Raw genomic sequence first — 22,169 nt, 5'->3', positions numbered from 1 at the left:
TTGAGATAGTTTTTAACCCCTTCAGCCTGAGGACGTAATTTTAAACTTATTCTTATCGTGGCCAGATTAATTTCTTCAGGTTTGGAGAGATTTGCCAAACTGGAGGGGTCAGATATAGCCTTCATTAACCCTTCCCTGACATAAATAAAATCGTCTGGAGGCAGCAACAGTCAAACAGTAAACTAAGTAGCCATAGTGAAGGTGTTAAGGGAGTGTCGGCGGGGTAAGTACATGCTGTCAAATATACAATATAAATACGCCATCGGGTTGAAAGGGTTAATAATATCACCTTTTGGGAATTTAATCTTGCTGCCTCCACACGATTTTGTTGACTCTGAAAAAACCATTTGTAGTGACGGGGTTAAAAACAATATCCATAAACGCTTTGGAAACCTGACCTGCTTCCTATAACCCCTGCCACCTCATCATTATCTCTCTCTCTCTCTCTCTCTCTCTCTCTCTCTCTCTCTCTCTCTCACACACACACACACAGACACACACACACACACACACACACACACACACACACACACACACACACACACACACACACACACACACACACACACACACACACACACACACACACACACACACACACACACGTAACCCATACAATCCACTGTTGTTTTTTCTGCTTAATTTTTCGTATCTCAAGGCACATTTTTTTTATATATATAATTTAGATTAATATATATTTTTAAAAGTAGGAGGACAGATACTAATTTCATAAACTAGCACACTATCAAACAAGTCATTTCAATATTGCATTAAAGTGTGTAGCGGCAAGAATATACTACAAAACGACGTCAGTGTATTGAAGGTGTTAAGGGAGTGGCAGCGTGGTTGGTACTGGCTCGATCCTCATGCTGGGGCACCGGGTTCCGAGTGACGCCTCCAAACCTCCCTTTTTTTTTTTTTCCTCTTTTCAATTACCTTCATTTTATTTTCTAACTCGAATCTAAGTATATGTGATGTACAGTAGTTTCTGCTGCAATAATATATAAAGATAACCTTTCAGTATGGTCACGTTGCTTTATGTTTTACTGTTGCTCCCTCCAGACGATATTGTTCAGCTTTAGATACTTTTGGAACGGGAGAGGTTGGATATAGTCTTCATTTACCGCTTCACCACACGAGATATTCTCAAAGTAGAGTAAACTTGGCTCATTGTAGGATGAATAAAGTATAAAAGATGTGCTATGATTGAAGGGGCCAACTCATGTTGACAACGCTGATGGCAATAGTACTTAACCATGTTGCTACAGTGGATTTACCAGAGATGAATTTATTCGTGTGGTGTCAACATGAATAAAATACAAAGTTGTTACAAAGCGGCTAAGGGGTTAATGTGCACGGATGTACTCTGAAATTGGTAGACCTTAATTCCAGGCTCTGGACGAAGTTAACTTATTCAATCCCAGGACGTCTTTTGTATTTTGTTGTACGTATCGTCAGACTATTTTACTCAGCTTAAAGGACACCCATAGTAGTGAAGGGGCTACAGATATATGTATTTAGCCCACAAAAAACTAAATACTCTTTGCAAGTGTGAAACAATCGCTTTAAGAAAGAAAAAAATTAATTATCCCTATTGATGGGGTTATGAAGATCTGTAGAGACGGTAATAATTAATATCAAAACACAGTAACTGAAGATGCTGATGATGATCGAGAAATATTCTTAATAATGTTGCTCCAATTTCTCTGCGCTAAGAAAATCCTCAGATATTAACAATATTATAATGTAATTCATATATCCTGGTTTGATTCAATGAAGTATTGCTTCCCGAGAGGTGTGATGCCCCGCGGCTAGGCTGCCGTATTGCAGTAAATATATGACAAGACGATCGGCGTAATTTTCTTCGCGATATTTCGTGACCAATCTCAAGGGAACCGAACTCCTACTGTGGCATAGCGATGTGAGAGACACATTAAGGCTTCGCCACTCCGCTGCATCTCAGAGGCTTCACGGTGTGGCTTGATACTGGCTGTACCCTTGTGTAGGGGGAGAAAGATCAACCCACCCATTACCTCTTTGGCTCGTATTGTTTTTTTAGTGTTGGAAGGTCACTAATACCTACTAGGCGACTGAATTCTGGATATGGCAGGTTAATATCCTCTTGAACGTTATTCATATAGACTATCGCTACGTGAGAAGAAATTCTGTAACAGACAATAGAACAATAACCTGGAATAAACAAAATAAATCGCTTAGGAAAAGATGATGGGAAGCTTCCTTAGCAAAAGTGTATACGGGCCTTTATATTCCTATTTATCCATCTTTTACCAGTCGTTTTCCTTGTAGTTATTCGCCTCCTTCTCTTCCTCCTCCTTCTCCTCCTCCTCCTCCTTCTTCATCATCATCATTATCATCAACATTATCCTTTTCTTTTCTTTTTTTTAATTTGTTGTTGTTGTTGTTGTTGTTGTTCTTCTTCTTCTTCTTCTTCTTCTTCTGCTTTTTGTTCTCCTCCTCCTCGTCATCATCATCATCATCATCATCATCATCCACATCCTCACCTTCATCCTCCTCCTCCCTCTCCACATCTTCCTACTCCTCCTTTTTCATCATCATCTTCTTCTTCTTCTCTCATATAATTCTCTTTCACTTGATATCATTTTCTAACTGTACTGTATATCAGACATACACTACATTAATCCCTTCTCCTTCAGTCCTGCGTTTTAATGTTATTTTTGACCACCTAGTTTATCATCTGCGTGTTTGTTTATTTGTGTTTGTTTGCTCGTTGTGATGCTGGTCAGCTCTGATATGTGCGATTTCACTTTTATATACTGTTTATGTATTTTTGTACTGAAGTTGTGTGTGTGTGTGTGTGTGTGTGTGTGTGTGTGTGTGTGTGTGTGTGTGTGTGTTTTGGTTTGTACAAAGCCTAACTTCTCACAAGGAAATTGTTTGTGTGGAGTTGTGTTTTTAAGCTGCTTAGTAAGACTAGGGACATTAAGACATAAAATCAGTGTTTGCTAAGTCCACATCGTCTCCTGGAAAACGGCACGCAACAGTCGAATTTACTTCCTTATTCACAGTTGCACTGCTGTGAGCACAGGACCAATGTGGGGAATTTGCCGTACTATACTCCGGCCACTTTAACTTGGCGCAAAATTGCCATCTCCATCTTGAATGCTACGCTTTCAGTACCGTATGTCTTAGGAGTAGTCTGTGGTCCTTCTCGTGAGAAAGCCTTTTTGACAAGATGTCGAACCATATTATTGCCTTATTCTGCAATTGCTTTACGAGAAATGAGCTTCAAAAGAAAGAAAATCTTGGCCAAGTTGAGGTGGAGGAACTATGCAAAGGTAAAGGTTTCATAAGAGGTGATAAAACATTATTTCATCTTAATTTCTTCAGGCTGGTGTTGTGTATTAAATGTTATTATTGTTGCCATCAGACAAGTGTTTTCAGCTCAGGCAGAGAAATCATCCTGGCAAGAGGAGTGGTTAATCAATGTTGTTTGTCACGCCGTCACTATAAACTATTTCACTGTAGTCAACAAAATCCTCTTGATGTACCGAAAAAAAAAAAAAATCCTTCATTGGATTAAAGCCTTCAACCTGATGACGTTTTTTACATTTCACCATACGATAGGAAATTTCCACCTGTAATGGTTAGATATGGCCTCATTAACCCCTTTAGTGTAGAACCTATTCCCTGAGCTAAAGGAAATCGTCTATTGCCAGCAACAACAATAAAAAAAATACGTCTTAGGAGTGAAGGAGTTAACCCATTCAATGCGCTGACGTATTTCTTAGTTCATTGTTGGTATCTCTGAGTGATTTTATTCAGGTTACCAGAGACTATTTCAACAGAAAGCCTTACATACAGGCATCAACCTTTTCCCTGCCAGGGTCTCTCCCAGTTTGAAAAGACTCGTCGGAAAAAAACAACAGTTAACTAAAATGGACGTGAGAATATTGAAGGTGTTGAGGGAGCGGCAGTGGACTTAGTACGCGCTCTGCCCTGAAGCTGGGGCACCGGGTTCGACTGATCACATCCTTCTCCCTTTTACTTTCTCGTCTTTCACCTTTTTATCGTCTCTGCATAATTAGTCATAGAAGGAATTATCTGGTGTCAGCTGCAGTGACATACAACGTTCCTAACCCTTTGGATCCTGGGACGTATATAGGAGTTTGTTTTGGTAGCTTCAGTCGATTTTATTTTGCCCTTGAGAGACTTTTCTGACAAGAGGGATTAGATACAGCCTTCAGTAACCTCCTTACAAGAGATCGTCCATGAGTTGAATAAAATAAATTGGAGGAAGCAATAAAAATACAATAAAAAGAGATCGCCGTACTGAAGGGGTTAATTTTAGTTAACAACGCTGATTGAGATAGTTTTTAACCCCTTCAGCCTGAGGACGTAATTTTAAACTTATTCTTATCGTGGCCAGATTAATTTCTTCAGGTTTGGAGAGATTTGCCAAACTGGAGGGGTCAGATATAGCCTTCATTAACCCTTCCCTGACATAAATAAAATCGTCTGGAGGCAGCAACAGTCAAACAGTAAACTAAGTAGCCATAGTGAAGGTGTTAAGGGAGTGTCGGCGGGGTAAGTACATGCTGTCAAATATACAATATAAATACGCCATCGGGTTGAAAGGGTTAATAATATCACTTTTTGGGAATTTAATCTTGCTGCCTCCACACGATTTTGTTGACTCTGAAAAAACCATTTGTAGTGACGGGGTTAAAAACAATATCCATAAACGCTTTGGAAACCTGACCTGCTTCCTATAACCCCTGCCACCTCATCATTATCTCTCTCTCTCTCTCTCTCTCTCTCTCTCTCTGTCTCTCACACACACACACAGACACACACACACACACACACACACACACACACACACACACACACACACACACACACACACACACACACACACACACACACACACACACACACACACACACACACACACGTAACCCATACAATCCACTGTTGTTTTTTCTGCTTAATTTTTCGTATCTCAAGGCACATTTTTTTTTATATATATAATTTAGATTAATATATATTTTTAAAAGTAGGAGGACAGATACTAATTTCATAAACTAGCACACTATCAAACAAGTCATTTCAATATTGCATTAAAGTGTGTAGCGGCAAGAATATACTACAAAACGACGTCAGTGTATTGAAGGTGTTAAGGGAGTGGCAGCGTGGTTGGTACTGGCTCGATCCTCATGCTGGGGCACCGGGTTCCGAGTGACGCCTCCAAACCTCCCTTTTTTTTTTTTTTCCTCTTTTCAATTACCTTCATTTTATTTTCTAACTCGAATCTAAGTATATGTGATGTACAGTAGTTTCTGCTGCAATAATATATAAAGATAACCTTTCAGTATGGTCACGTTGCTTTATGTTTTACTGTTGCTCCCTCCAGACGATATTGTTCAGCTTTAGATACTTTTGGAACGGGAGAGGTTGGATATAGTCTTCATTTACCGCTTCACCACACGAGATATTCTCAAAGTAGAGTAAACTTGGCTCATTGTAGGATGAATAAAGTATAAAAGATGTGCTATGATTGAAGGGGCCAACTCATGTTGACAACGCTGATGGCAATAGTACTTAACCATGTTGCTACAGTGGATTTACCAGAGATGAATTTATTCGTGTGGTGTCAACATGAATAAAATACAAAGTTGTTACAAAGCGGCTAAGGGGTTAATGTGCACGGATGTACTCTGAAATTGGTAGACCTTAATTCCAGGCTCTGGACGAAGTTAACTTATTCAATCCCAGGACGTCTTTTGTATTTTGTTGTACGTATCGTCAGACTATTTTACTCAGCTTAAAGGACACCCATAGTAGTGAAGGGGCTACAGATATATGTATTTAGCCCACAAAAAACTAAATACTCTTTGCAAGTGTGAAACAATCGCTTTAAGAAAGAAAAAATTAATTATCCCTATTGATGGGGTTATGAAGATCTGTAGAGACGGTAATAATTAATATCAAAACACAGTAACTGAAGATGCTGATGATGATCGAGAAATATTCTTAATAATGTTGCTCCAATTTCTCTGCGCTAAGAAAATCCTCAGATATTAACAATATTATAATGTAATTCATATATCCTGGTTTGATTCAATGAAGTATTGCTTCCCGAGAGGTGTGATGCCCCGCGGCTAGGCTGCCGTATTGCAGTAAATATATGACAAGACGATCGGCGTAATTTTCTTCGCGATATTTCGTGACCAATCTCAAGGGAACCGAACTCCTACTGTGGCATAGCGATGTGAGAGACACATTAAGGCTTCGCCACTCCGCTGCATCTCAGAGGCTTCACGGTGTGGCTTGATACTGGCTGTACCCTTGTGTAGGGGGAGAAAGATCAACCCACCCATTACCTCTTTGGCTCGTATTGTTTTTTTAGTGTTGGAAGGTCACTAATACCTACTAGGCGACTGAATTCTGGATATGGCAGGTTAATATCCTCTTGAACGTTATTCATATAGACTATCGCTACGTGAGAAGAAATTCTGTAACAGACAATAGAACAATAACCTGGAATAAACAAAATAAATCGCTTAGGAAAAGATGATGGGAAGCTTCCTTAGCAAAAGTGTATACGGGCCTTTATATTCCTATTTATCCATCTTTTACCAGTCGTTTTCCTTGTAGTTATTCGCCTCTTTCTCTTCCTCCTCCTTCTCCTCCTCCTGCTCCTCCTTCTTCATCATCATCATTGTCATCAACATTATCCTTTTCTTTTCTTTTTTTTTAATTTTTGTTGTTGTTGTTGTTTTTGTTCTTCTTCTTCTTCTTCTTCTTCTTCTGCTTTTTGTTCTCCTCCTCCTCGTCATCATCATCATCATCATCATCCACATCCTCACCTTCATCCTCCTCCTCCCTCTCCACATCTTCCTACTCCTCCTTTTTCATCATCATCTTCTTCTTCTCTCATATAATTCTCTTTCACTTGATATCATTTTCTAACTGTACTGTATATCAGACATACACTACATTAATCCCTTCTCCTTCAGTCCTGCGTTTTAATGTTATTTTTGACCACCTAGTTTATCATCTGCGTGTTTGTTTATTTGTGTTTGTTTGCTCGTTGTGATGCTGGTCAGCTCTGATATGTGCGATTTCACTTTTATATACTGTTTATGTATTTTTGTACTGAAGTTGTGTGTGTGTGTGTGTGTGTGTGTGTGTGTGTGTGTGTGTGTGTGTGTGTGTGTGTGTGTGTGTGTGTTTTGGTTTGTACAAAGCCTAACTTCTCACAAGGAAATTGTTTGTGTGGAGTTGTGTTTTTAAGCTGCTTAGTAAGACTAGGGACATTAAGACATAAAATCAGTGTTTGCTAAGTCCACATCGTCTCCTGGAAAACGGCACGCAACAGTCGAATTTACTTCCTTATTCACAGTTGCACTGCTGTGAGCACAGGACCAATGTGGGGAATTTGCCGTACTATACTCCGGCCACTTTAACTTGGCGCAAAATTGCCATCTCCATCTTGAATGCTACGCTTTCAGTACCGTATGTCTTAGGAGTAGTCTGTGGTCCTTCTCGTGAGAAAGCCTTTTTGACAAGATGTCGAACCATATTATTGCCTTATTCTGCAATTGCTTTACGAGAAATGAGCTTCAAAAGAAAGAAAATCTTGGCCAAGTTGAGGTGGAGGAACTATGCAAAGGTAAAGGTTTCATAAGAGGTGATAAAACATTATTTCATCTTAATTTCTTCAGGCTGGTGTTGTGTATTAAATGTTATTATTGTTGCCATCAGACAAGTGTTTTCAGCTCAGGCAGAGAAATCATCCTGGCAAGAGGAGTGGTTAATCAATGTTGTTTGTCACGCCGTCACTATAAACTATTTCACTGTAGTCAACAAAATCCTCTTGATGTACCGAAAAAAAAAAAAAATCCTTCATTGGATTAAAGCCTTCAACCTGATGACGTTTTTTACATTTCACCATACGATAGGAAATTTCCACCTGTAATGGTTAGATATGGCCTCATTAACCCCTTTAGTGTAGAACCTATTCCCTGAGCTAAAGGAAATCGTCTATTGCCAGCAACAACAATAAAAAAAATACGTCTTAGGAGTGAAGGAGTTAACCCATTCAATGCGCTGACGTATTTCTTAGTTCATTGTTGGTATCTCTGAGTGATTTTATTCAGGTTACCAGAGACTATTTCAACAGAAAGCCTTACATACAGGCATCAACCTTTTCCCTGCCAGGGTCTCTCCCAGTTTGAAAAGACTCGTCGGAAAAAAACAACAGTTAACTAAAATGGACGTGAGAATATTGAAGGTGTTGAGGGAGCGGCAGTGGACTTAGTACGCGCTCTGCCCTGAAGCTGGGGCACCGGGTTCGACTGATCACATCCTTCTCCCTTTTACTTTCTCGTCTTTCACCTTTTTATCGTCTCTGCATAATTAGTCATAGAAGGAATTATCTGGTGTCAGCTGCAGTGACATACAACGTTCCTAACCCTTTGGATCCTGGGACGTATATAGGAGTTTGTTTTGGTAGCTTCAGTCGATTTTATTTTGCCCTTGAGAGACTTTTCTGACAAGAGGGATTAGATACAGCCTTCAGTAACCTCCTTACAAGAGATCGTCCATGAGTTGAATAAAATAAATTGGAGGAAGCAATAAAAATACAATAAAAAGAGATCGCCGTACTGAAGGGGTTAATTTTAGTTAACAACGCTGATTGAGATAGTTTTTAACCCCTTCAGCCTGAGGACGTAATTTTAAACTTATTCTTATCGTGGCCAGATTAATTTCTTCAGGTTTGGAGAGATTTGCCAAACTGGAGGGGTCAGATATAGCCTTCATTAACCCTTCCCTGACATAAATAAAATCGTCTGGAGGCAGCAACAGTCAAACAGTAAACTAAGTAGCCATAGTGAAGGTGTTAAGGGAGTGTCGGCGGGGTAAGTACATGCTGTCAAATATACAATATAAATACGCCATCGGGTTGAAAGGGTTAATAATATCACCTTTTGGGAATTTAATCTTGCTGCCTCCACACGATTTTGTTGACTCTGAAAAAACCATTTGTAGTGACGGGGTTAAAAACAATATCCATAAACGCTTTGGAAACCTGACCTGCTTCCTATAACCCCTGCCACCTCATCATTATCTCTCTCTCTCTCTCTCTCTCTCTCTCTCTCTCTCTGTCTCTCACACACACACACACACACACACACACACACACACACACACACACACACACACACACACACACACACACACACACACACACACACACACACACACACACACACACACACACACACACACACACACACACACGTAACCCATACAATCCACTGTTGTTTTTTCTGCTTAATTTTTCGTATCTCAAGGCACATTTTTTTTTATATATATAATTTAGATTAATATATATTTTTAAAAGTAGGAGGACAGATACTAATTTCATAAACTAGCACACTATCAAACAAGTCATTTCAATATTGCATTAAAGTGTGTAGCGGCAAGAATATACTACAAAACGACGTCAGTGTATTGAAGGTGTTAAGGGAGTGGCAGCGTGGTTGGTACTGGCTCGATCCTCATGCTGGGGCACCGGGTTCCGAGTGACGCCTCCAAACCTCCCTTTTTTTTTTTTTTTTTTTCCTCTTTTCAATTACCTTCATTTTATTTTCTATCTCGAATCTAAGTATATGTGATGTACAGTAGTTTCTGCTGCAATAATATATAAAGATAACCTTTCAGTATGGTCACGTTGCTTTATGTTTTACTGTTGCTCCCTCCAGACGATATTGTTCAGCTTTAGATACTTTTGGAACGGGAGAGGTTGGATATAGTCTTCATTTACCGCTTCACCACACGAGATATTCTCAAAGTAGAGTAAACTTGGCTCATTGTAGGATGAATAAAGTATAAAAGATGTGCTATGATTGAAGGGGCCAACTCATGTTGACAACGCTGATGGCAATAGTACTTAACCATGTTGCTACAGTGGATTTACCAGAGATGAATTTATTCGTGTGGTGTCAACATGAATAAAATACAAAGTTGTTACAAAGCGGCTAAGGGGTTAATGTGCACGGATGTACTCTGAAATTGGTAGACCTTAATTCCAGGCTCTGGACGAAGTTAACTTATTCAATCCCAGGACGTCTTTTGTATTTTGTTGTACGTATCGTCAGACTATTTTACTCAGCTTAAAGGACACCCATAGTAGTGAAGGGGCTACAGATATATGTATTTAGCCCACAAAAAACTAAATACTCTTTGCAAGTGTGAAACAATCGCTTTAAGAAAGAAAAAAATTAATTATCCCTATTGATGGGGTTATGAAGATCTGTAGAGACGGTAATAATTAATATCAAAACACAGTAACTGAAGATGCTGATGATGATCGAGAAATATTCTTAATAATGTTGCTCCAATTTCTCTGCGCTAAGAAAATCCTCAGATATTAACAATATTATAATGTAATTCATATATCCTGGTTTGATTCAATGAAGTATTGCTTCCCGAGAGGTGTGATGCCCCGCGGCTAGGCTGCCGTATTGCAGTAAATATATGACAAGACGATCGGCGTAATTTTCTTCGCGATATTTCGTGACCAATCTCAAGGGAACCGAACTCCTACTGTGGCATAGCGATGTGAGAGACACATTAAGGCTTCGCCACTCCGCTGCATCTCAGAGGCTTCACGGTGTGGCTTGATACTGGCTGTACCCTTGTGTAGGGGGAGAAAGATCAACCCACCCATTACCTCTTTGGCTCGTATTGTTTTTTTAGTGTTGGAAGGTCACTAATACCTACTAGGCGACTGAATTCTGGATATGGCAGGTTAATATCCTCTTGAACGTTATTCATATAGACTATCGCTACGTGAGAAGAAATTCTGTAACAGACAATAGAACAATAACCTGGAATAAACAAAATAAATCGCTTAGGAAAAGATGATGGGAAGCTTCCTTAGCAAAAGTGTATACGGGCCTTTATATTCCTATTTATCCATCTTTTACCAGTCGTTTTCCTTGTAGTTATTCGCCTCCTTCTCTTCCTCCTCCTTCTCCTCCTCCTCCTCCTTCTTCATCATCATCATTATCATCAACATTATCCTTTTCTTTTCTTTTTTTAAATTTGTTGTTGTTGTTGTTGTTGTTGTTGTTCTTCTTCTTCTTCTTCTTCTTCTGCTTTTTGTTCTCCTCCTCCTCGTCATCATCATCATCATCATCATCCACATCCTCACCTTCATCCTCCTCCTCCCTCTCCACATCTTCCTACTCCTCCTTTTTCATCATCATCTTCTTCTTCTCTCATATAATTCTCTTTCACTTGATATCATTTTCTAACTGTACTGTATATCAGACATACACTACATTAATCCCTTCTCCTTCAGTCCTGCGTTTTAATGTTATTTTTGACCACCTAGTTTATCATCTGCGTGTTTGTTTATTTGTGTTTGTTTGCTCGTTGTGATGCTGGTCAGCTCTGATATGTGCGATTTCACTTTTATATACTGTTTATGTATTTTTGTACTGAAGTTGTGTGTGTGTGTGTGTGTGTGTGTGTGTGTGTGTGTGTGTGTGTGTGTGTGTGTGTGTGTGTGTTTTGGTTTGTACAAAGCCTAACTTCTCACAAGGAAATTGTTTGTGTGGAGTTGTGTTTTTAAGCTGCTTAGTAAGACTAGGGACATTAAGACATAAAATCAGTGTTTGCTAAGTCCACATCGTCTCCTGGAAAACGGCACGCAACAGTCGAATTTACTTCCTTATTCACAGTTGCACTGCTGTGAGCACAGGACCAATGTGGGGAATTTGCCGTACTATACTCCGGCCACTTTAACTTGGCGCAAAATTGCCATCTCCATCTTGAATGCTACGCTTTCAGTACCGTATGTCTTAGGAGTAGTCTGTGGTCCTTCTCGTGAGAAAGCCTTTTTGACAAGATGTCGAACCATATTATTGCCTTATTCTGCAATTGCTTTACGAGAAATGAGCTTCAAAAGAAAGAAAATCTTGGCCAAGTTGAGGTGGAGGAACTATGCAAAGGTAAAGGTTTCATAAGAGGTGATAAAACATTATTTCATCTTAATTTCTTCAGGCTGGTGTTGTGTATTAAATGTTATTATTGTTGCCATCAGACAAGTGTTTTCAGCTCAGGCAGAGAAATCATCCTGGCAAGAGGAGTGGTTAATCAATGTTGTTTGTCACGCCGTCACTATAAACTATTTCACTGTAGTCAACAAAATCCTCTTGATGTACCGAAAAAAAAAAAAAAATCCTTCATTGGATTAAAGCCTTCAACCTGATGACGTTTTTTACATTTCACCATACGATAGGAAATTTCCACCTGTAATGGTTAGATATGGCCTCATTAACCCCTTTAGTGTAGAACCTATTCCCTGAGCTAAAGGAAATCGTCTATTGCCAGCAACAACAATAAAAAAAAAATACGTCTTAGGAGTGAAGGAGTTAACCCATTCAATGCGCTGACGTATTTCTTAGTTCATTGTTGGTATCTCTGAGTGATTTTATTCAGGTTACCAGAGACTATTTCAACAGAAAGCCTTACATACAGGCATCAACCTTTTCCCTGCCAGGGTCTCTCCCAGTTTGAAAAGACTCGTCGGAAAAAAACAACAGTTAACTAAAATGGACGTGAGAATATTGAAGGTGTTGAGGGAGCGGCAGTGGACTTAGTACGCGCTCTGCCCTGAAGCTGGGGCACCGGGTTCGACTGATCACATCCTTCTCCCTTTTACTTTCTCGTCTTTCACCTTTTTATCGTCTCTGCATAATTAGTCATAGAAGGAATTATCTGGTGTCAGCTGCAGTGACATACAACGTTCCTAACCCTTTGGATCCTGGGACGTATATAGGAGTTTGTTTTGGTAGCTTCAGTCGATTTTATTTTGCCCTTGAGAGACTTTTCTGACAAGAGGGATTAGATACAGCCTTCAGTAACCTCCTTACAAGAGATCGTCCATGAGTTGAATAAAATAAATTGGAGGAAGCAATAAAAATACAATAAAAAGAGATCGCCGTACTGAAGGGGTTAATTTTAGTTAACAACGCTGATTGAGATAGTTTTTAACCCCTTCAGCCTGAGGACGTAATTTTAAACTTATTCTTATCGTGGCCAGATTAATTTCTTCAGGTTTGGAGAGATTTGCCAAACTGGAGGGGTCAGATATAGCCTTCATTAACCCTTCCCTGACATAAATAAAATCGTCTGGAGGCAGCAACAGTCAAACAGTAAACTAAGTAGCCATAGTGAAGGTGTTAAGGGAGTGTCGGCGGGGTAAGTACATGCTGTCAAATATACAATATAAATACGCCATCGGGTTGAAAGGGTTAATAATATCACCTTTTGGGAATTTAATCTTGCTGCCTCCACACGATTTTGTTGACTCTGAAAAAACCATTTGTAGTGACGGGGTTAAAAACAATATCCATAAACGCTTTGGAAACCTGACCTGCTTCCTATAACCCCTGCCACCTCATCATTATCTCTCTCTCTCTCTCTCTCTCTCTCTCTCTCTGTCTCTCACACACACACACAGACACACACACACACACACACACACACACACACACACACACACACACACACACACACACACACACACACACACACACACACACACACACACACACACACACACACACACACACACACACACACACACACACACACACACGTAACCCATACAATCCACTGTTGTTTTTTCTGCTTAATTTTTCGTATCTCAAGGCACATTTTTTTTTATATATATAATTTAGATTAATATATATTTTTAAAAGTAGGAGGACAGATACTAATTTCATAAACTAGCACACTATCAAACAAGTCATTTCAATATTGCATTAAAGTGTGTAGCGGCAAGAATATACTACAAAACGACGTCAGTGTATTGAAGGTGTTAAGGGAGTGGCAGCGTGGTTGGTACTGGCTCGATCCTCATGCTGGGGCACCGGGTTCCGAGTGACGCCTCCAAACCTCCCTTTTTTTTTTTTTTTTTTTTTCCTCTTTTCAATTACCTTCATTTTATTTTCTATCTCGAATCTAAGTATATGTGATGTACAGTAGTTTCTGCTGCAATAATATAAAAAAGATAACCTTTCAGTATGGTCACGTTGCTTTATGTTTTACTGTTGCTCCCTCCAGACGATATTGTTCAGCTTTAGATACTTTTGGAACGGGAGAGGTTGGATATAGTCTTCATTTACCGCTTCACCACACGAGATATTCTCAAATTAGAGTAAACTTGGCTCATTGTAGGATGAATAAAGTATAAAAGATGTGCTATGATTGAAGGGGCCAACTCATGTTGACAACGCTGATGGCAATAGTACTTAACCATGTTGCTACAGTGGATTTACCAGAGATGAATTTATTCGTGTGGTGTCAACATGAATAAAATACAAAGTTGTTACAAAGCGGCTAAGGGGTTAATGTGCACGGATGTACTCTGAAATTGGTAGACCTTAATTCCAGGCTCTGGACGAAGTTAACTTATTCAATCCCAGGACGTCTTTTGTATTTTGTTGTACGTATCGTCAGACTATTTTACTCAGCTTAAAGGACACCCATAGTAGTGAAGGGGCTACAGATATATGTATTTAGCCCACAAAAAACTAAATACTCTTTGCAAGTGTGAAACAATCGCTTTAAGAAAGAAAAAAATAATTATCCCTATTGATGGGGTTATGAAGATCTGTAGAGACGGTAATAATTAATATCAAAACACAGTAACTGAAGATGCTGATGATGATCGAGAAATATTCTTAATAACGTTGCTCCAATTTCTCTGCGCTAAGAAAATCCTCAGATATTAACAATATTATAATGTAATTCATATATCCTGGTTTGATTCAATGAAGTATTGCTTCCCGAGAGGTGTGATGCCCCGCGGCTAGGCTGCCGTATTGCAGTAAATATATGACAAGACGATCGGCGTAATTTTCTTCGCGATATTTCGTGACCAATCTCAAGGGAACCGAACTCCTACTGTGGCATAGCGATGTGAGAGACACATTAAGGCTTCGCCACTCCGCTGCATCTCAGAGGCTTCACGGTGTGGCTTGATACTGGCTGTACCCTTGTGTAGGGGGAGAAAGATCAACCCACCCATTACCTCTTTGGCTCGTATTGTTTTTTTGTGTTGGAAGGTCACTAATACTTATTAGGCGACTGAATTCTGGATATGGCAGGTTAATATCCTCTTGAACGTTATTCATATAGACTATCGCTACGTGAGAAGAAATTCTGTAACAGACAATAGAACAATAACCTGGAATAAACAAAATAAATCGCTTAGGAAAAGATGATGGGAAGCTTCCTTAGCAAAAGTGTATACGGGCCTTTATATTCCTATTTATCCATCTTTTACCAGTCGTTTTCCTTGTAGTTATTCGCCTCCTTCTCTTCCTCCTCCTTCTCCTCCTCCTCCTCCTTCTTCATCATCATCATTATCATCAACATTATCCTTTTCTTTTCTTTTTTTTAATTTGTTGTTGTTGTTGTTGTTGTTGTTGTTCTTCTTCTTCTTCTTCTTCTGCTTTTTGTTCTCCTCCTCCTCGTCATCATCATCATCATCATCATCCACATCCTCACCTTCATCCTCCTCCTCCCTCTCCACATCTTCCTACTCCTCCTTTTTCATCATCATCTTCTTCTTCTTCTCTCATATAATTCTCTTTCACTTGATATCATTTTCTAACTGTACTGTATATCAGACATACACTACATTAATCCCTTCTCCTTCAGTCCTGCGTTTTAATGTTATTTTTGACCACCTAGTTTATCATCTGCGTGTTTGTTTATTTGTGTTTGTTTGCTCGTTGTGATGCTGGTCAGCTCTGATATGTGCGATTTCACTTTTATATACTGTTTATGTATTTTTGTACTGAAGTGGTGTGTGTGTGTGTGTGTGTGTGTGTGTGTGTGTGTGTGTGTGTGTGTGTGTGTGTTTTGGTTTGTACAAAGCCTAACTTCTCACAAGGAAATTGTTTGTGTGGAGTTGTGTTTTTAAGCTGCTTAGTAAGACTAGGGACATTAAGACATAAAATCAGTGTTTGCTAAGTCCACATCGTCTCCTGGAAAACGGCACGCAACAGTCGAATTTACTTCCTTATTCACAGTTGCACTGCTGTGAGCACAGGACCAATGTGGGGAATTTGCCGTACTATACTCCGGCCACTTTAACTTGGCGCAAAATTGCCATCTCCATCTTGAATGCTACGCTTTCAGTACCGTATGTCTTAGGAGTAGTCTGTGGTCCTTCTCGTGAGAAAGCCTTTTTGACAAGATGTCGAACCATATTATTGCCTTATTCTGCAATTGCTTTACGAGAAATGAGCTTCAAAAGAAAGAAAATCTTGGCCAAGTTGAGGTGGAGGAACTATGCAAAGGTAAAGGTTTCATAAGAGGTGATAAAACATTATTTCATCTTAATTTCTTCAGGCTGGTGTTGTGTATTAAATGTTATTATTGTTGCCATCAGACAAGTGTTTTCAGCTCAGGCAGAGAAATCATCCTGGCAAGAGGAGTGGTTAATCAATGTTGTTTGTCACGCCGTCACTATAAACTATTTCACTGTAGTCAACAAAATCCTCTTGATGTACCGAAAAAAAAAAATCCTTCATTGGATTAAAGCCTTCAACCTGATGACGTTTTTTACATTTCACCATACGATAGGAAATTTCCACCTGTAATGGTTAGATATGGCCTCATTAACCCCTTTAGTGTAGAACCTATTCCCTGAGCTAAAGGAAATCGTCTATTGCCAGCAACAACAATAAAAAAAAATACGTCTTAGGAGTGAAGGAGTTAACCCATTCAATGCGCTGACGTATTTCTTAGTTCATTGTTGGTATCTCTGAGTGATTTTATTCAGGTTACCAGAGACTATTTCAACAGAAAGCCTTACATACAGGCATCAACCTTTTCCCTGCCAGGGTCTCTCCCAGTTTGAAAAGACTCGTCGGAAAAAAACAACAGTTAACTAAAATGGACGTGAGAATATTGAAGGTGTTGAGGGAGCGGCAGTGGACTTAGTACGCGCTCTGCCCTGAAGCTGGGGCACCGGGTTCGACTGATCACATCCTTCTCCCTTTTACTTTCTCGTCTTTCACCTTTTTATCGTCTCTGCATAATTAGTCATAGAAGGAATTATCTGGTGTCAGCTGCAGTGACATACAACGTTCCTAACCCTTTGGATCCTGGGACGTATATAGGAGTTTGTTTTGGTAGCTTCAGTCGATTTTATTTTGCCCTTGAGAGACTTTTCTGACAAGAGGGATTAGATACAGCCTTCAGTAACCTCCTTACAAGAGATCGTCCATGAGTTGAATAAAATAAATTGGAGGAAGCAATAAAAATACAATAAAAAGAGATCGCCGTACTGAAGGGGTTAATTTTAGTTAACAACGCTGATTGAGATAGTTTTTAACCCCTTCAGCCTGAGGACGTAATTTTAAACTTATTCTTATCGTGGCCAGATTAATTTCTTCAGGTTTGGAGAGATTTGCCAAACTGGAGGGGTCAGATATAGCCTTCATTAACCCTTCCCTGACATAAATAAAATCGTCTGGAGGCAGCAACAGTCAAACAGTAAACTAAGTAGCCATAGTGAAGGTGTTAAGGGAGTGTCGGCGGGGTAAGTACATGCTGTCAAATATACAATATAAATACGCCATCGGGTTGAAAGGGTTAATAATATCACCTTTTGGGAATTTAATCTTGCTGCCTCCACACGATTTTGTTGACTCTGAAAAAACCATTTGTAGTGACGGGGTTAAAAACAATATCCATAAACGCTTTGGAAACCTGACCTGCTTCCTATAACCCCTGCCACCTCATCATTATCTCTCTCTCTCTCTCTCTCTCTCTCTCTCTCTCTCTGTCTCTCACACACACACACACACACACACACACACACACACACACACACACACACACACACACACACACACGCACACACACACACACACACACACACACACACACACACACACACACACACACACACACACACACACACGTAACCCATACAATCCACTGTTGTTTTTTCTGCTTAATTTTTCGTATCTCAAGGCACATTTTTTTTATATATATAATTTAGATTAATATATATTTTTAAAAGTAGGAGGACAGATACTAATTTCATAAACTAGCACACTATCAAACAAGTCATTTCAATATTGCATTAAAGTGTGTAGCGGCAAGAATATACTACAAAACGACGTCAGTGTATTGAAGGTGTTAAGGGAGTGGCAGCGTGGTTGGTACTGGCTCGATCCTCATGCTGGGGCACCGGGTTCCGAGTGACGCCTCCAAACCTCCCTTTTTTTTTTTTTCCTCTTTTCAATTACCTTCATTTTATTTTCTAAGTCGAATCTAAGTATATGTGATGTACAGTAGTTTCTGCTGCAATAATATAAAACGTAACCTTTCAGTATGGTCACGTTGCTTTACGTTTTACTGTTGCTCCCTCCAGACGATATTGTTCAGCTTTAGATACTTTTGGAACGGGAGAGGTTGGATATAGTCTTCATTTACCGCTTCACCACACGAGATATTCTCAAGGTAGAGTAAACTTGGCTCATTGTAGGATGAATAAAGTATAAAAGATGTGCTATGATTGAAAGGGCCAACTCATGTTGACAACTCTGATGGCAATAGTACTTAACCATGTTGCTACAGTGGATTTACCAGAGATGAATTTATTCGTGTGGTGTCAACATGAATAAAATACAAAGTTGTTACAAAGCGGCTAAGGGGTTAATGTGCACGGATGTACTCTGAAATTGGTAGACCTTAATTCCAGGCTCTGGACGAAGTTAACTTATTCAATCCCAGGACGTCTTTTGTATTTTGTTGTACGTATCGTCAGACTATTTTACTCAGCTTAAAGGACACCCATAGTAGTGAAGGGGCTACAGATATATGTATTTAGCCCACAAAAAACTGAATACTCTTTGCAAATGTGAAACAATCGCTTTAAGAAAGAAAAAAAATAATTATCCCTATTGATGAGGTTATGAAGATCTGTAGAGACGGTAATAATTAATATCAAAACACAGTAACTGAAGATGCTGATGATGATCGAGAAATATTCTTAATAACGTTGCTCCAATTTCTCTGCGCTAAGAAAATCCTCAGATATTAACATTATTATAATGTAATTGATATATCCTGGTTTGATTCAATGAAGTATTGCTTCCCGAGAGGTGTGATGCCTCGCGGCTAGGCTGCCGTATTGCAGTAAATATATGACAAGACGATCGGCGTAATTTTCTTCGCGAAATTTCGTGACCAATCTCAAGGGAACCGAACTCCTACTGTGGCATAGCGTTGTTGTTGTTGTTTGATATTTACCCACACTTGGTGGGGCACGGGCAAACTAAGAGCCCGTCAGAGAAAAGCCTTAAAAAAAAAAAAAAAAAAAAAAAAAAAAAAAAAGCAGGATCAATGCCTGAGAGAATTACCGAGGAGGAGGGTAGTCCCGCACAGTGCGCAAAATTCTCTGAAAAGATGCATTGCCAACAACCCTAGCTGCATCAAAGACATCATCCCCAGTACGAGAGAAGCCTCCGCCAGGACCTGCAAGAAGCAGCGCTGTGGCCGGACAGTCTAGTAAGTAATGGGATAAAGGATCGGCGGACCATGCATAGCAATGGGGGCATGGGTCAGGCTCCAAGCCGGCAACCTGGCGGTAGCACAGGAAACCTAAGCGGAGACGCCTAATCCTAACTAGAATAAAGTTGGGTAATCCAGTTGGTATCGGAAGAGGTGAATAAGATGTGGCCGCCGCATACCAGGCAGCCGAGCGTGATCCCTCGGCAATACAGAGTTCATGCTCATCCCTGGTACGCCTGTAGATAGTGGCATACACCTCTGAGAGGACACGGGTGGCACAGGGGCGAAGCGGAAATGTGACAGCAGGGAGGGTGCTAGCCGCACGTGCAGTTGTATCTGCCAGTTCATTCCCCCAAACGCCAACATGTCCAGGGACCCAGTGAAAAATCACTGAGCCACCACGCTGCTGAATGAAAGACGCAACAGTATATATAGCCGTTAGTAGGAAACGGTGAGATGTAAGCGTGAGAGACTCCAGACACTGAAGGGCAGAGAGTGAGTCAGTGTGCAGAACGACTCGCTGATGCTGATGCCGGTAAGCATGACGCAAGGCACCGAGAAGAGCCACCAGCTCCGCCTGGAAGGCTGAGACCCCCGTGGAGATGCGCCAGGATTCAGTGTATGGTCCAAAAGGAAAAGTCAAAGCAAAAGCCGCCCCCGCTGAGCCATCGGAGGAGACTGAGCCGTCCGTATAATAGACTGCCGAAGCTGTTGAGTTGACAGTAGAGATACTACAAAGACTGACCTGCCGAAGAACTGCCGGAATGAAGTGGCGAGGCTTGGGCACTGAGGGATAGACAACAGTGAAAGGGGGGGGGCGACCAGGGGGGAGGGGGCAAGTAACCTGGACAGTCTACCTCAGGATCACTGCACACCTCCGAAGCCACGCCCAAATCCTGTAGTAGGGCCGTAGTGGCACGAGCCCAGTCATGGCGAGTAAGCGGGTCAGGGGGTCGGCCTGCTAAACGCTGCAGTAAAGCCGAGACCGGCAGGTGTGGATGGCGATGCACAAGCCGGAGTGTTTCAGCTGTTGCACGCAATGCAATTCTATGAGCCAGTGAAGGAAAACCACTCTCCAGACGTAGGTTAACCAACCTTGTCCAGCGTGGCGCATGTAGCATGGTGCGGAGTGCCTCATTTTGAAGGACCTCCAAGGACTGAGAGACATGTGGGGCAAGGCTGGTGAGACATATGGCACTATAGTCCACAAGAGAGCGGATAGCGTGGACAAAAAAGGTGCGTAACACGTTATAGGATGCCCCTAGACTGCGACGAGACAGATAACGCAGAGCAGAAGTTCGGGTGGCAGCCCGCTCCCGCAGGTACCTGACGTGCTTGGCGAAAGTGAGGCCAGCATCAAAATAGACGCCCAGGTAGCGGTGGAGCTTGACCAGCTCAATGCTGCAGCCATCAAGCAAGAGAGGACGGTCTGGAGGGCGGAGACCGAAAGGTAGGCACTTGGTCTTCCCGAGGTTGACCTTCAGCCCGAGTTCATTACACTTGGTGTGTAGCCGAGAAAGAGCAGCGGGTGCCTGGGTGAAACAGTCCCCCCTCGAAAAGACCAGTGCCAAATCGTCAGCATACACCAGCAGAGTCACGCCGGGACCATAATCCACCGTTAATAGCCCTTCAACAAGGACATTGAAAAGCAAGGGGCTGAGAACACTCCCTTGGGGCGTGCCGTTAAGATGGTGGTAAAACGGTGAGAGCTCCCCTTGAAACCTGACCCCTGCCGACCTGTGCAAAAAGAAATCCCCCACCCATGAGAGAAGTCTACCCCCAACTCCCCGGGCCGCAAGGGCTGCCTGGATGGCTAGAGGGCTTGCCAGCTCAAAGGCTTTTTCTAGGTCGAGGAAGACTGCCATCCCCCGTCCACCTCGAAGCTCCCCGAGGAAGGAAGCAAGGCAGTGAGAAGCACTCCTGCCAGGATGGTATGCAAAAGTCCTCGGGTGCAATGGTCCCAGACGCCAGGCAAGGCGGGCACGCACAACCCTTTCTGCTGTCTTAGCCACACAGCTAAGGAGCGAGATAGGGCGCATGGCGTCGGGATCGCGAGGCTTTGGAATCGGGTGGATGATAGCTGTCTTCCACGACCTCGGCAAACGGCCCTCAGACCACGAGAGATTGAACAGACCAAGCAGTCTCTCACTACCACAATCTCCAGCATGAGACAAGAGCGAGTAGACGAGCCCATCCAGGCCAGGTGCAGTGTCGGTTCTATGTCGCAGCGCCTTATGAAGCTCCCTGCTGGTGATGGGAGGATCAGCGGGGTCAGGTCTGGCACAAGCAGCCTGTACAGCAGCGACACGAGAAGCCGACAACTGCTCCTGTAGGGCTCGGACGGGTTGCGGAAGATTGTGGGAAGCAGAACGATCCGCGAAATGCTGAGCAAGACGGCTGGCTTCAGCAGCAGGGTCAGGGTGTGACGGTGGTCGAGGTGGACGTGGATCAGAGATGGACCGGATCCTCCTCCACATCTCACGGAGAGTGGAGTGAGAATCCAAGGTTCGACACCATCTAATCCACGCCTCCTCCTTAAGGCGACGCTTCTCCAACGTCACATGGCG

The sequence above is a fragment of the Coenobita brevimanus genome, chromosome 45 (assembly GCF_032717465.1).
Source record: "Coenobita brevimanus isolate Jiangsu-jjx chromosome 45, ASM3271746v2, whole genome shotgun sequence".
NCBI classification, from domain to species: Eukaryota; Metazoa; Arthropoda; class Malacostraca; order Decapoda; family Coenobitidae; genus Coenobita; species Coenobita brevimanus.
Note: the sequence above shows the minus strand (reverse complement) of the source record.